Here is a 12,002-nt window from a genome sequence, read left to right on the forward strand (position 1 = left end):
TTAAATTAGTGACAGCAGTTAAAGAAAAATTGAGAATAATGACAGCAAGCTAAGCAATTGTCCTGCTTGAACATTGTACTGAAGAAACAATGTTTGATCTAAACTGACTGAGAAGATCCAACCTGCTCCAAAACAATGTGGGACTGAAAGCTGGAGAGAAAGTTTTGAGCCATTGGACACGTATCTTGGCACATTTGTCACTAGTTTGGCAACTTGACATAAGCATACTTTTGAATGTAATACTGTTAATCATTGCTCACAGAGTGTTGAGGATCTTGGATTTAGGGATTTGTCTGTACTCCTCAGGAACTAACTGTATGATTGCATAATCAAGAAAGGAATAAATAGGACTGGAGCAGGTGCATAGTTGAAAGTAATTTTGCAGGAGACGGTATTGTCAGGGGAATTAACACAGTTCTGGACAGTTGAGAAGAAATCCAGACAGCTATGTCTCCCACCTGGTGCTAGGATTCAGGATATCTGTTTTGGGCTGGAGGAGAACTGCAGTGGAAGGGAAAGGATCCAGTGGTTGTAATCCAATAAGGTACTACTGATGTAAATTGAACTAGGAAAGCCGTTCAGGCTGAGGGATTATGACCATCTCGTAGCTAAATTAGAAAGCAGAATCTCGAAGATTTTGATTTCAGGATTATTATTTAAGTCACAAGCAAATTGACATAGAGTAAATAAGATTAAAAAGATAAACGTGCAGCTCTCAGGTTGCCTTGAGAGAAATGGGTTTCGATTTATGGGACACTGGGATCAATACAGGGGAAAATGGAACAGTCATCAACTGAATCGCGCTGGAAAACTTGTTGTGGCAAGTTGTGTAATCAGGACAGTGTAGAGAACTTTAAATAGTAGGTCGAGGGATCAAATTTGAGAACATAAGAAGCAGGAGCAGGAATAGCCCATCTGGTCCTTTGAAAATCCTCTGCCATTCAATAAGATCATGGCTGAACTTTTCATGGCCTCAGTTCCACTTACCCACCCTCTCACCATAACCCTTAATTTCTTTACTATTCAGAAAGTTACGTAAGCTTTAAAAACATTCACTGAGGAAACCTCATCTACTCACTGCCAGAGAATTCACCCTTTGGGTGAAGCAGATTCTCCTCAATTCAGTCCTAAATCTGATACCCCTAATTTTGTTCTAATTTCACTCACGAGTGGAAACAACCTCCCTCCTTCTATCTTATCTACTCCCTTCATAATTTTCTATGTTTCTATAAGATCTCCCCATATTTTTCTAAATTCCAATGAACATAATCCCAGTCTATTCAGCATCTACTCATAAACCAACCCTCTCTTCTCCGGAATCAACCTAATGAATCTCTTCTGCACTCCCTCTAGTAAGGAGTAAGGAGACCAAAACTGCGCACAGTGCTCCATATGTGGCCTCACCACCACCCTATTTAGCCGCAACTTAACCTCCCTGCTTTTAAACTCAATCCCTCTAGCAACGAAGGATAAAATTCCATTTGCCTTGTTAATTCCCTATTGTACCTACGAACCAACCTTCTGTATTTCATGCACAAGGACATTCAGGCCTCTTTGCGCAGCAGTGAGCTGCAATTGTTTTTACTTTTCAGGCAATAGTCTCTTTTACTGTTATTCCAACCAAAATGGATGACTTCACATTTATCAACATTGAGTTCCATCTGCCATACCTTCACTTATACCATCTATGTCCCTCTGCAAACTTTGGGTCCACTGCACACTTTGCTCAACCACTCATCTTAGTGTCATCTGCAAACTTTGGCACACTACATGTGGTCCCCAACTCCAAATCATCTAAATACATTGTAAACAGTTGCAGTCCCTGATCCCTGTGGCACATACTAGTCCCTGTTTACCTACTAGGGAAGCAATATTTTATCCCACTGTTTGCTTCCTGTTAGTTAACTAATCCTCAGTTCATGCCAATACATTGCCTATCATGCCACACATTTTTAACTTATGCAGCAGCCTTTTATGTGGCACCTGGTCAGACGCCTTTTGAAAATGCAGATGCACCACATCTTCTGGACCCCTGTTGTCCACCACTCTTGTAATGTCTTCACAGAATTCTAGCAAATTAGTCAAGCATGACCTGCCTTTCATGAACCTGTGGCCTGTCTGCCCAATGTGGCAATTTCTATTTAGATGACTTGCTGTTTCTTCGTTGATGATAGATTGAAACATTTTCCCCACTAGACTAACTGGTCTATAATGCCCCATCTTTTGTCTACCTCCTTTTTTGAAAAGTTGGGTCACATTGGCTGTTTTCCAATCTGCTGGAACTGCCCCAGAGTCCAGCAAATTTTGGAAAATTACAATGAGAGCATTTGATGTTACTCTTGTGATCTCTTTTAGAACCTTGGGATGTATTCCATCAGAGCCATAAGACTTGGCTATGTTTAGCTCCATTAACTTAGCTAACACTACCTCTTTCTTCATAATGATCGTGTCTAGGTCCTCACCAACATTAGTCTTTTTGTCATCAGTTACTGGCAAGTTATTCGCTATTTGAAGACTGACACAAAATACTTGATCAATGCCTCAACTATTTCCTAATTTCCTGTTATTAAATCCCCCTTCACACCCTCGAAAGAACCAATGTTTACCTTAGCCAATCTCTTTAGTTTTTATATTCATTGCAACTTTTCTTGTCTGTCTTTATATTCTAAGCGAGTTTAGTTTCATAATCTATCTTACTTTTCTTTATAGCCTTTTTTGTGGCTTTCTATTGATTTTTAAAGTTTTCTGAGTCTTCTAGTTTCCCACTGGTCTTTGTCACTTCGTATGCCATATCTTTCAATTTGAAAGTCTCCCTTATTTCCTTAATCAGCCATATCCTTTTCTTACAGTCCTTCATTTTGTAAGTTCATGAGAGATAGAAGCAGGAGTAGGTCACTTGGCCCATTGAGGCTGCTCTGCCAAATCTGATCCATTCATGGCCTCAGCTGTTCTTACCTGCATTATCCCCATAGCCCTTACCCCGCTTACCATGCAACTATTCAACTGTGCCTTAAATATATTTGCAGAAGCTGCCACTGCTTCCTTGGACAGACAATTCCATAGATTCACCACTCTCTGGGAAAAGCAGTTCCTCTTCATCTCTGTCCTAAATCTACTCCCCCTAATCTTGAGGCCATGTCCCCGAGTCCTAATCTCTCCCACCAGTTTAGCTGCCCCTATCTTACCTATCCCTTTCATAATTTTATTAGTTTCTAGAAGATCCCCTCTCATTCTTCTAAATTCTGGCGAGAACAGTCGCAGGTGGCTCAACGTCTCTTCATAGGGTAACCCCCTCATCTCCAGAAACAGCCTGGTGAACTGACGTCAAAGCCATTATATCCTTCTTCAAGTACAGAGACCAGAACTGTGCACAATATTCCAGGTGCAGCCTCACCAGCACCATTACAATTCAAGCAGAACCTCCCTGCTCTTATATTCAATCCCTCAAGCAATGAAAGCTAACATTCCATTTGCCTTCCTGATCACCTGCCACACCTGTAAACCAACTTTTAGCGATTCATGTACAAAGCACTCCTAAGTCTCTCCACAACAATATGCTGCAATCTCTCACCATTTAAATAAAAATTGGAACTACAATTTTTTACTTCCAAACTAGATGACTTCACATTTACCAACATTGGTCAAGGGTCCGGCAAATGGAATACAATCACTTAACCTATCTAAATCTATGCAGACTCTCCACATCCTCTGCATCATTTCCCTTTCTACTCAGTTTAGTGTCATTAGCAAATTTAGATGGCGGTATGCTCTTCTGAATCATTTATATAAATCGTGAACGGTTGTGGGTCCAACAACGACTCCTGTGGCACTCCACTGAACACTGATTTCCAACCAGAGAAACACCCATTTATCCTAAGTGTCTGCCTTCTATTGGTTAACCAGTCCTCTATCCATGCTAATACATTCCCTACAACTCCATGTGTTCTTATCTTATGGATGAGTCTTTTGTGCAGTACCTTATTGATGTCTTCCGGAAATCCAAGCACACGACATCCACCTGTTCCCCTCTACCCACCGTGATTGTTATATCCTTAACTCCACTAAGTTCTTCCCGTCCTGAATCCATTCTGTGTCTGCCCAGTGGAATCCTTTCCATCCAGCTGTCTCACTATTTCTTCCCTAATGATAGCCTGAAGCATTTTGCTGACTACAGACGTTAATCTAAATGGCCTGCTGTTACCTGCCTTTTGCCTACGTCCTTTTTAAACAGTGGAGTGACATTTGCTGTCTTCGATCTGCTGGGACTTCCCAGAGTCAAATGAATTTTGGTAAATTACCACCAACGCATCTACTCTAACTTCCACTATTTCTTTCAGGACCCTGGGATCCATTCTGTCAGGATCAGGGCACTATCTTTTCCACCCTCTAGTTTGCTCAGAATTACCCCTTTAGTGATAACAGTTGAATTGAGATCCTCACTCCCAACGTATCCTTAACATCATTCTTTGGCATGTTAGACACATCTGCCGGTGTGAAGACTGACACAAAATAATCATCCAAGGCCTCAGCCATTTCAGCACGACCCAATATTAATTCCCCCTACTCATCCTCCAAGGGACTGATGTCCACTTTAGCCACATTTTTCCGTATTATGCTATGTTATAGTATTACTTGTATTATCTGTTTTTATATTCTGTGCCAGTTTGCATTCATAATCTAGCTTTCATTTCTTTATTGCTTGCCTTATGGTTCTGTGTTGCTTTTTAAAGTTTTTCCAATCTTCCTGTTTCCCACTTCTGTTGGTGACTTTGTAAGGTTGAACTATTAATTGGATGCCTTCCTTTATTTCCTTAGTTACCCAAGGCTGGCTGTTCCTACCCTTGCTATCCTTGTTTTTGACCAGAATATACATTTTTTTTGAGCACTTTGAAAAATTTCTTTGAAAGTCCTCCACTGTTCCTGAACTTTCCCATCCAATCTACTTTAGCCAATACCTCCCTAATCCTATTGTAGTCTCCTTTGTTTAGGCACAGGACCCTGGTATCGGATTTTATCTTCTCACTTTCCATCTGTGTCCTAAATTTAACCATACTGTGATCGCTCCTTCCAAGAGGATTCCTAATTATGACATCATTAATTCTCCATGTCATATTACACAGAACCAGACCCAGGATAGCTTCTTCCCTCGTTAGTTCCGTTACATATTGTTCAAGAAAGCCAATTGTGGAAACATTCAATGAACTCCTCCTCAAGGCTGCCTTGACTGACCTGGTTTGACCAATTAACATGTAGATTAAAATCCCCTACGATAATTGCCATACCATTTTTGTAGGCAATGGTTATTTCTTTGTTTATTGCCATCCCAATGTGATGTTATTATTTGGTGGCATTTAGACTACACCTATCAGTGACAACTTCTTTTAGAATTTCTAATTTCTGCCCAAATGAATTCTATCTTATTCTACATAGAAACTATATCACCTCTCACTACTGCCTTGATGTCGTCCTTAACTATGAGAGCAATACCACCTTCCTTACCTCCCTGTCTATAATTCCAAATAGTCTGATACCTCTGGCTATTTAATTCCCAGTTGTGACCATCCTGCAACCATGTCTCCGTAATGGCTACTAAGTCATACTCATTCACAATATTTTGTGCCATTAACTCATCTAACTTGTTTTGAATGCTAGGAACATTTAGGTAAAGTGCCTTCATGCTAGTTTTTGAATTCTTGACATCTCCATTAATAATATCTCCTGAGTTCTCCTTCCTCAACTTCTTTATAGTCCTCGATGTAGTTAAACCCTCCTGCATAAATGTTAACCTGCCATTTCCTTTTCTATTTACCATTATACTTCCTGTCATTTTCCCCTTCCCTTGCTCTACCCCCCCACCCCCCACCATTTCTCTAGTTTAAGTCCTAATCACCAGCTTATTTACACCTCTCGTTGAAGTACTGGTTCCAGATCAGTTCAAGTAGAGATGGTCCCTATGGTATAGATTCCTCCTGTTCCAAAATTGATGCAATGCCCCATGAAGTGGAACCACTCTTTCCCACACTGCTCCTTTATCCACATGCTACTTCCCTAGTTTTCTTATTTGTAGGCCATTTGCACGTGGCTTGAGTAGTGATCCTGAGATTATAACCCTTGAAAACCTGTTCCTTAGTTTCATTCCTGGTACTTCTTCATCCCCAAACAGGTCCTCCTTCCTAGCCTTGCCTATGTTGTTTGTCTCAGTGTGAACCACAACAATTGGATCCTTGCCCTCCCTCTCCAATATCCTTTCAAGCCAGTCAGAGATGTCCCTCACCCTGGCACTGGGCAGGCAACACACCATGGGGGACCCTTGATTCTGTTTGCAAAGGATGCTATCAGTCCCTCTGATTATAGAACCACCTACAACTACCACTTGTCTTTTTGCTTCTCCCTCTTGAATGGCCTCCAGTGCCATGGTGCAATGGTCAGTTGGCTTATCCTTCCTACAGCTCTTTTACTCATCCTCACAGGGAGCAAGTACCTCAAACCTGTTGGACAAGGTCAAGAGCTGAGGCTCCTCCTTTCTTGAATTCAGGATTCCCCTACCTGGCTCATTTGCAATCATATCTTGCCGTTCCTGATCACTGAATTTGAAGTACTCAATCTACCAGGTGTGACTGCCTCCTGAAAGTGTTCATGTACTTCTCCCCACCTGGATGTACCACAGCGATTGAACCTCAGATTCCAACTCCTCAACTCTGAGCCGAAATTCCTCGAGCAACCAACAGTCACTGCAGATGTGGTCACTGCAGCTTGCGATGGGATTAGCCAGCTCCCACATAATACAGCTACAGCACAACACCTGTCCAGCCATCTCTACGTGGAATAACTAACTAATAGATAAATTAATCCAGTTAGTTAATTTATTATTTCTAGAGTGTCTTTTTGTAAATTTAGGGCAGATTTCCTACCAACCAATCAGGTCATAGTTGGCCTGTGACATCACCTTTCTAGTTAGGTTTCGGTTATTCCTTGTGCTCCACCCTCTGACTCAGCTTCTGGAAATAAGCCACAAATCCCTGAGGTAAGTTAGATTTATTTATTTAGGGAAGGTGTGATTAATTGATAAAGAAGACAAGTTAGTATATGAGCAAGTAGAAATTATAATCAAATTGTCATAAGAAGGGAAAGAGTGTACAGACTTGGTTGTTCACCAGATTAGATCAAAGGTTGCAAAAATAGTCAAAAGCCAGAACCAGAGGCTGTGTATCTGAATGCACATGGCATTCATAATAAAACAAATGAATTGACTAAACAAGTAGAAATAAAAATGTAAGACCAGTTAGCCATTGCAGAGACCTGGCTGTAAGTTGACTTAGATTCAGTTCTGAATATTCAAGGGGATGTGATGTTTAGGAAAGATAGAAAGCTGGGAAAAAGTGGTTGTGTTAATTCAGGATGATATTGATGTCATCGAGAAAGATAACCATAGTTCTAAAGATCAAGATGTAGAATCAGATTGGGTAGAGATAAGAAATAATAGTGGTAAGAAGTTGCTGCTGGAGTGGTTTACAGAACTCATAAGAATATCCACATTGTCAGAAGGAGTACAAGGCAAAGAATAATCAGGACCTGTAACAAAGATACAGTGATAATCTTGGATGATTTTAATCTACAGATGGATTGAATGAATCAGGTTGGTAAAACAGCCAGGATAATGAGTTCACGAAGTGTTTTCAGGTTGTTTCTTTGAACAACATTCTGCAGTTGTAAAGAGAGCAGGTATTGTGGAATGAGACAGCATTAATTAATAAGCTCACAGTCTTAATAGCATTGTGGCTGTACCTACAGAACATGGACTGCAGCAGTTTAAGGAGGTAGCCTACCACCACCTTCTTAAGGGCATCACGGGACAGGTAATAAATGTTGGCCCAGCCAGCAATGCTCACATCACATGAGTGAACTTTTTAAAAAGTAAGTGCCCTAGGTAGCAGTGATCATAATAAGACTCAGTTGAGGGAGAGGAGTGGATCTAAGACTAACATTTTAAACTTGAATAAAGGCAATTATGAGGGCAAGAAGACAGCTGACTAAAGTGAACTGGAGAAAACGTGTGTGCAGATTAGGTCAGTATAGATAGTGGCGAACATTTAAGTTGATACTTCAGAACCCTCAAAATATAAATTATGATGTGATATTATGATCCCAGCTGATGGTAGTATAGGAAAGTCAGAGTTCTGAGCACTTCCTGGCTTGGCAACAACAAAGAAAATTTTATCTCACTAGGTAGCTTGTCAAGTCATTTATCTTAAGTCACATGAATTTTTGGCAAACTGCCAGCAAAAATTAATTTCTGACTGTCATAGAACCAAAAACCAAAAATACATTTGCCTTTACTTTAGATTCCAAATTCCCAGGTAGTAATAATATTTTGAGCTGAAATTTACCAGTCTCTGAATAACATGTTCAATGATGAGAAAGCTGGGAAGATATGACCAGAGTTAAAAATGGGAGTGTTAATAATGAGGAAAGAAAATCTGAATGAACAGCAAGATCAGAATCTCACTAGTGAGTAGCAGAGATCTTCTTGCATGTATTAACATCTCATTGTTATCTAATCTCACTTCCTCTACATTTTTCCATCCCCACCCCTGTCTGCTTTCCGGAGAGACCACTCTCTCCGTGACTCCCTTGTTCGCTCCACACTGCCCTCCAACCCCACCACACCCGGCACCTTCCCCTGCAACCGCAGGAAATGCTACACTTGCCCCCACACCTCCTCCCTCACCCCTATCCCAGGCCCCAAGATGACATTCCGCATTAAGCAGAGATTCATCTGCACATCTGCCAATGTGGTATACTGCATCCACTGTACCCGGTGCGGCTTCCTCTACATTGGGGAAACCAAGCGGAGGCTTGGAGACCGCTTTGCAGAACACCTCCGCTCAGTTCGCAACAAACAACTGCACCTCCCAGTCGCAAACCATTTCCACTCCTCCTCCCATTCTCTAGATGACATGTCCATCATGGGCCTCCTGCACTGCCACAATGATGCCACCTGAAGGTTGCAGGAACAGCAACTCATATGCCGCCTGGGAACCCTGCAGCCTAATGGTATCAATGTGGACTTCACCAGTTTCAAAATCTGCCCTTCCCCCACTGCATCCCTAAACCAGCCCAGTTCGTCCCCTCCCCCCACTGCACCACACAACCATCCCAGCTCTTCCCCCCCACCCACTGCATCCCAAACCCAGTCCAACCTGTCTCTGCCTCCCTAACCTGTTCTTCCTCTCACCCATCCCTTCCTCCCACCCATCCCTTCCTCCCACCCCAAGCCGCACCCCCATCTACCTACTAACCTCATCCCACCTCCTTGACCTGTCCGTCTTCCCTGGACTGACCTATCCCCTCCCTACCTCCCCACCTATACTCTCTCCACCTATCTTCTTTGTTCTCCATCTTCGGTCCGCCTCCCCCTCTCTCCCTATTTATTCCAGTTCCCTCTCCCCATCCCCCTCTCTGATGAAGGGTCTAGGCCCGAAACGTCAGCTTTTGTGCTCCTGAGATGCTGCTTGGCCTGCTGTGTTCATCCAGCCTCACATTTTATTATCCTCTGCAAAACAGTTGCTATTTTCCCAGGTACCAGAGATAATGCCAGTTCCTTACTTGAAACTTAGAGTGACCCCCTGATGGTTGCAGCTCTTCTCTGAGCATCCAGCTTTATGTACATTTCCTAACATCTCTGGGCACAGCCCACAGGCAGTGAACACCTGCATCCTGTGTCCACAGAGGTTGGCATCAGCAAAATGCCTCACCGTACCATCATGGCACATCTATGTTTAATTCACGTTCAAATTCATTTCTTCAATGGAGGAGGACTTAAGAAAGCTTTTACTAAATGAATATGATACAGGAAAGTATTAATACTAATTTTAAATATCTGAAATGCGAATGTTTCCTCACTTACAAACAGCTGTTTTATATTTTCCGGTATTGTGGTACAACTTGCATCCAAATCAGTGCAGTAGCCCAGGTATTGCCAGTACTGCACTTTGGAGCTCATCGACACTTTACAGTGCTACTTTATATGCAGGGACAGCTGATTATCTTGTGCATTAGAATTGGGTGCGTCTCAGGGCTTTTACCTTGCTTTGCTTATTGCTCACTCACTTTGCATTTATTTGCGTGCTCACAGCATCTTTGACTTGTTTAGCCTTGCCTTTTAGGACAGACAGAAAGCCAGCTAGCTTACCCTGTTGCCAGCAATGAACAGTCAAGGGGATGCACATGTTGGTGTGTGATTGCTACATCTGCTGCATGTGCTAGCAGCTTACACAGCAAGCACACTGCATGTGCTTCAACCAAATTAACATGTCCAGAAGTTTAAGGAGGAGCAGCCCTTAGTTCAGTGCAGGGAAACTGTGGAAAGTCAGGGCTGGTCAGTCCTCAGTCATGAAAGGTGGTAAGTAGCAAGTGTAGTAGTTTGGGAAGATGAGATTGGTGACAGCAATTTGAGGAAACATGCCATGCAGTGAGGGGTTCAGCATAAAATTGTGTGACTGAAGTCTCTAAAGACCCCCTCCATGAAATTCCTGTGAAATTGACACTTAGCCAAATTTTAGGAAAATTAACATAATTTTAATTACAGTGAGAATGAATGCAAGGGAAGGGTGTACCATCCATAGCTAATTAAGAAGCTGAAGATGTATTAAATTGTAAGGTAATGTGCATTGTTGTCCTGCAAAAATGAAGTGAAAGCCAGGAGCTTGGACAGAAGATCAAGAACAGCAAAGGATGACTAAATAATTAATAAGAAGGGAAAATCTGGAATACAGGAGAAAGCTACCATAATTGAATCCTCCACTGTCAACACCTAATGGTTTACCATTGCCCAGGATTGAACTGGAACAACCATATCTATTATCAGTACTGTGACTACAAGAGCAGGTTAAAAGTTGAGAATGCCATGACATGTAACTCCTCCTGACTCCTCAAAATCTGTTCTCCAACTACAAGGCACAAGTGAGAAGTGTTCTAGAACACTCTTCACTTGACTGAATGGGTGTGCTCCAACACTCAAGCTTGACACATTCAAAGACAAGGCAGCCCACTTGATTGGCACTCCACCTAACACCTTCAATGTTCACTCCCTCCACCATTAATGTACAGTGGCAGCAGTGGATACCAAATGTAAGATGAGTACTGTTGCAGTTTTTACTATCACACTGTGGGAAGGATTTGATTCTATTGGAGATGGTGTAGAGGACATTCAGGCTGCAAAGAGAGACTGTGCAGGCTAGGATTGTTTTCCTTGGAGCAGAGAAGGCAGAGGGGAAACCAGTTTGAGGTGCCCACAATTATGAAGGAGCATAGACAGGGTTGACAGGAATTGACTTTTGCCTTTATATTACAGATCAATTACCTAGGAGCATAGATTTAAGGTAAACGACAGGGGTTTAGAGGGGAATTAAGGAGAACTTTTCTCACTCAATGGATGTTGGATACCTGGAACTCATCGCTTGAAAGGATGGTAGAAGCAGGAACTATTTTAACATTTAAGAAGTATTTAGATGATCTCTTGAAATACCACAATGTGAGGCTACAGATCAAGTGCTGGGAAGTGGGATTAGCATATATAGGTTCCTTCTGAGTAGAACAGACACAATGGGCCGAAGGGCCTCTTCCCATGCTGTAATACTCTATGAATCACCAGGGCTCCTTAGAAAGCACCTGTCAAGCCTGTGAACTCTGCCACCTGGAAGGACAAGAGAAGGAGATACTTGAAAACACCACCACCTGCAAGGTCCCCTTCATGTCACGCACCCTTCTGACTTGGAACAATATCACTATTCCTTTACTGTGTCCAAGCCCTAGATGTCTCTTCCCAATTTTGCTATGAGTGTACTTACATCAAGTCGACTGCAATGGTTCAAGAAGGCAGTTCACAACCACCTTCTGAAGGGCTATTAGAGATGAGTTTAAATGCTGGCCTAACTAGTGCAATGCACATCCTCATAGAATCATTGAACCCTGACAGTGTGGAAAGAGCCCATTCATACTGA

At 42.2% G+C, this 12,002-nt stretch overlaps 1 protein-coding gene across 4 annotated transcripts in view; it reads left to right on the forward strand.

The window, feature by feature from the left end:
• Positions 1-12,002, forward strand: part of dnajc24 (DnaJ (Hsp40) homolog, subfamily C, member 24) — a 99,592-nt gene that overhangs the window by 9,133 nt on the left and 78,457 nt on the right. The gene's annotated exons all lie outside the window — the stretch shown is intronic.

Source organism: Stegostoma tigrinum, chromosome 17 (assembly GCF_030684315.1).
Source record: "Stegostoma tigrinum isolate sSteTig4 chromosome 17, sSteTig4.hap1, whole genome shotgun sequence".
NCBI lineage: Eukaryota > Metazoa > Chordata > Chondrichthyes > Orectolobiformes > Stegostomatidae > Stegostoma > Stegostoma tigrinum.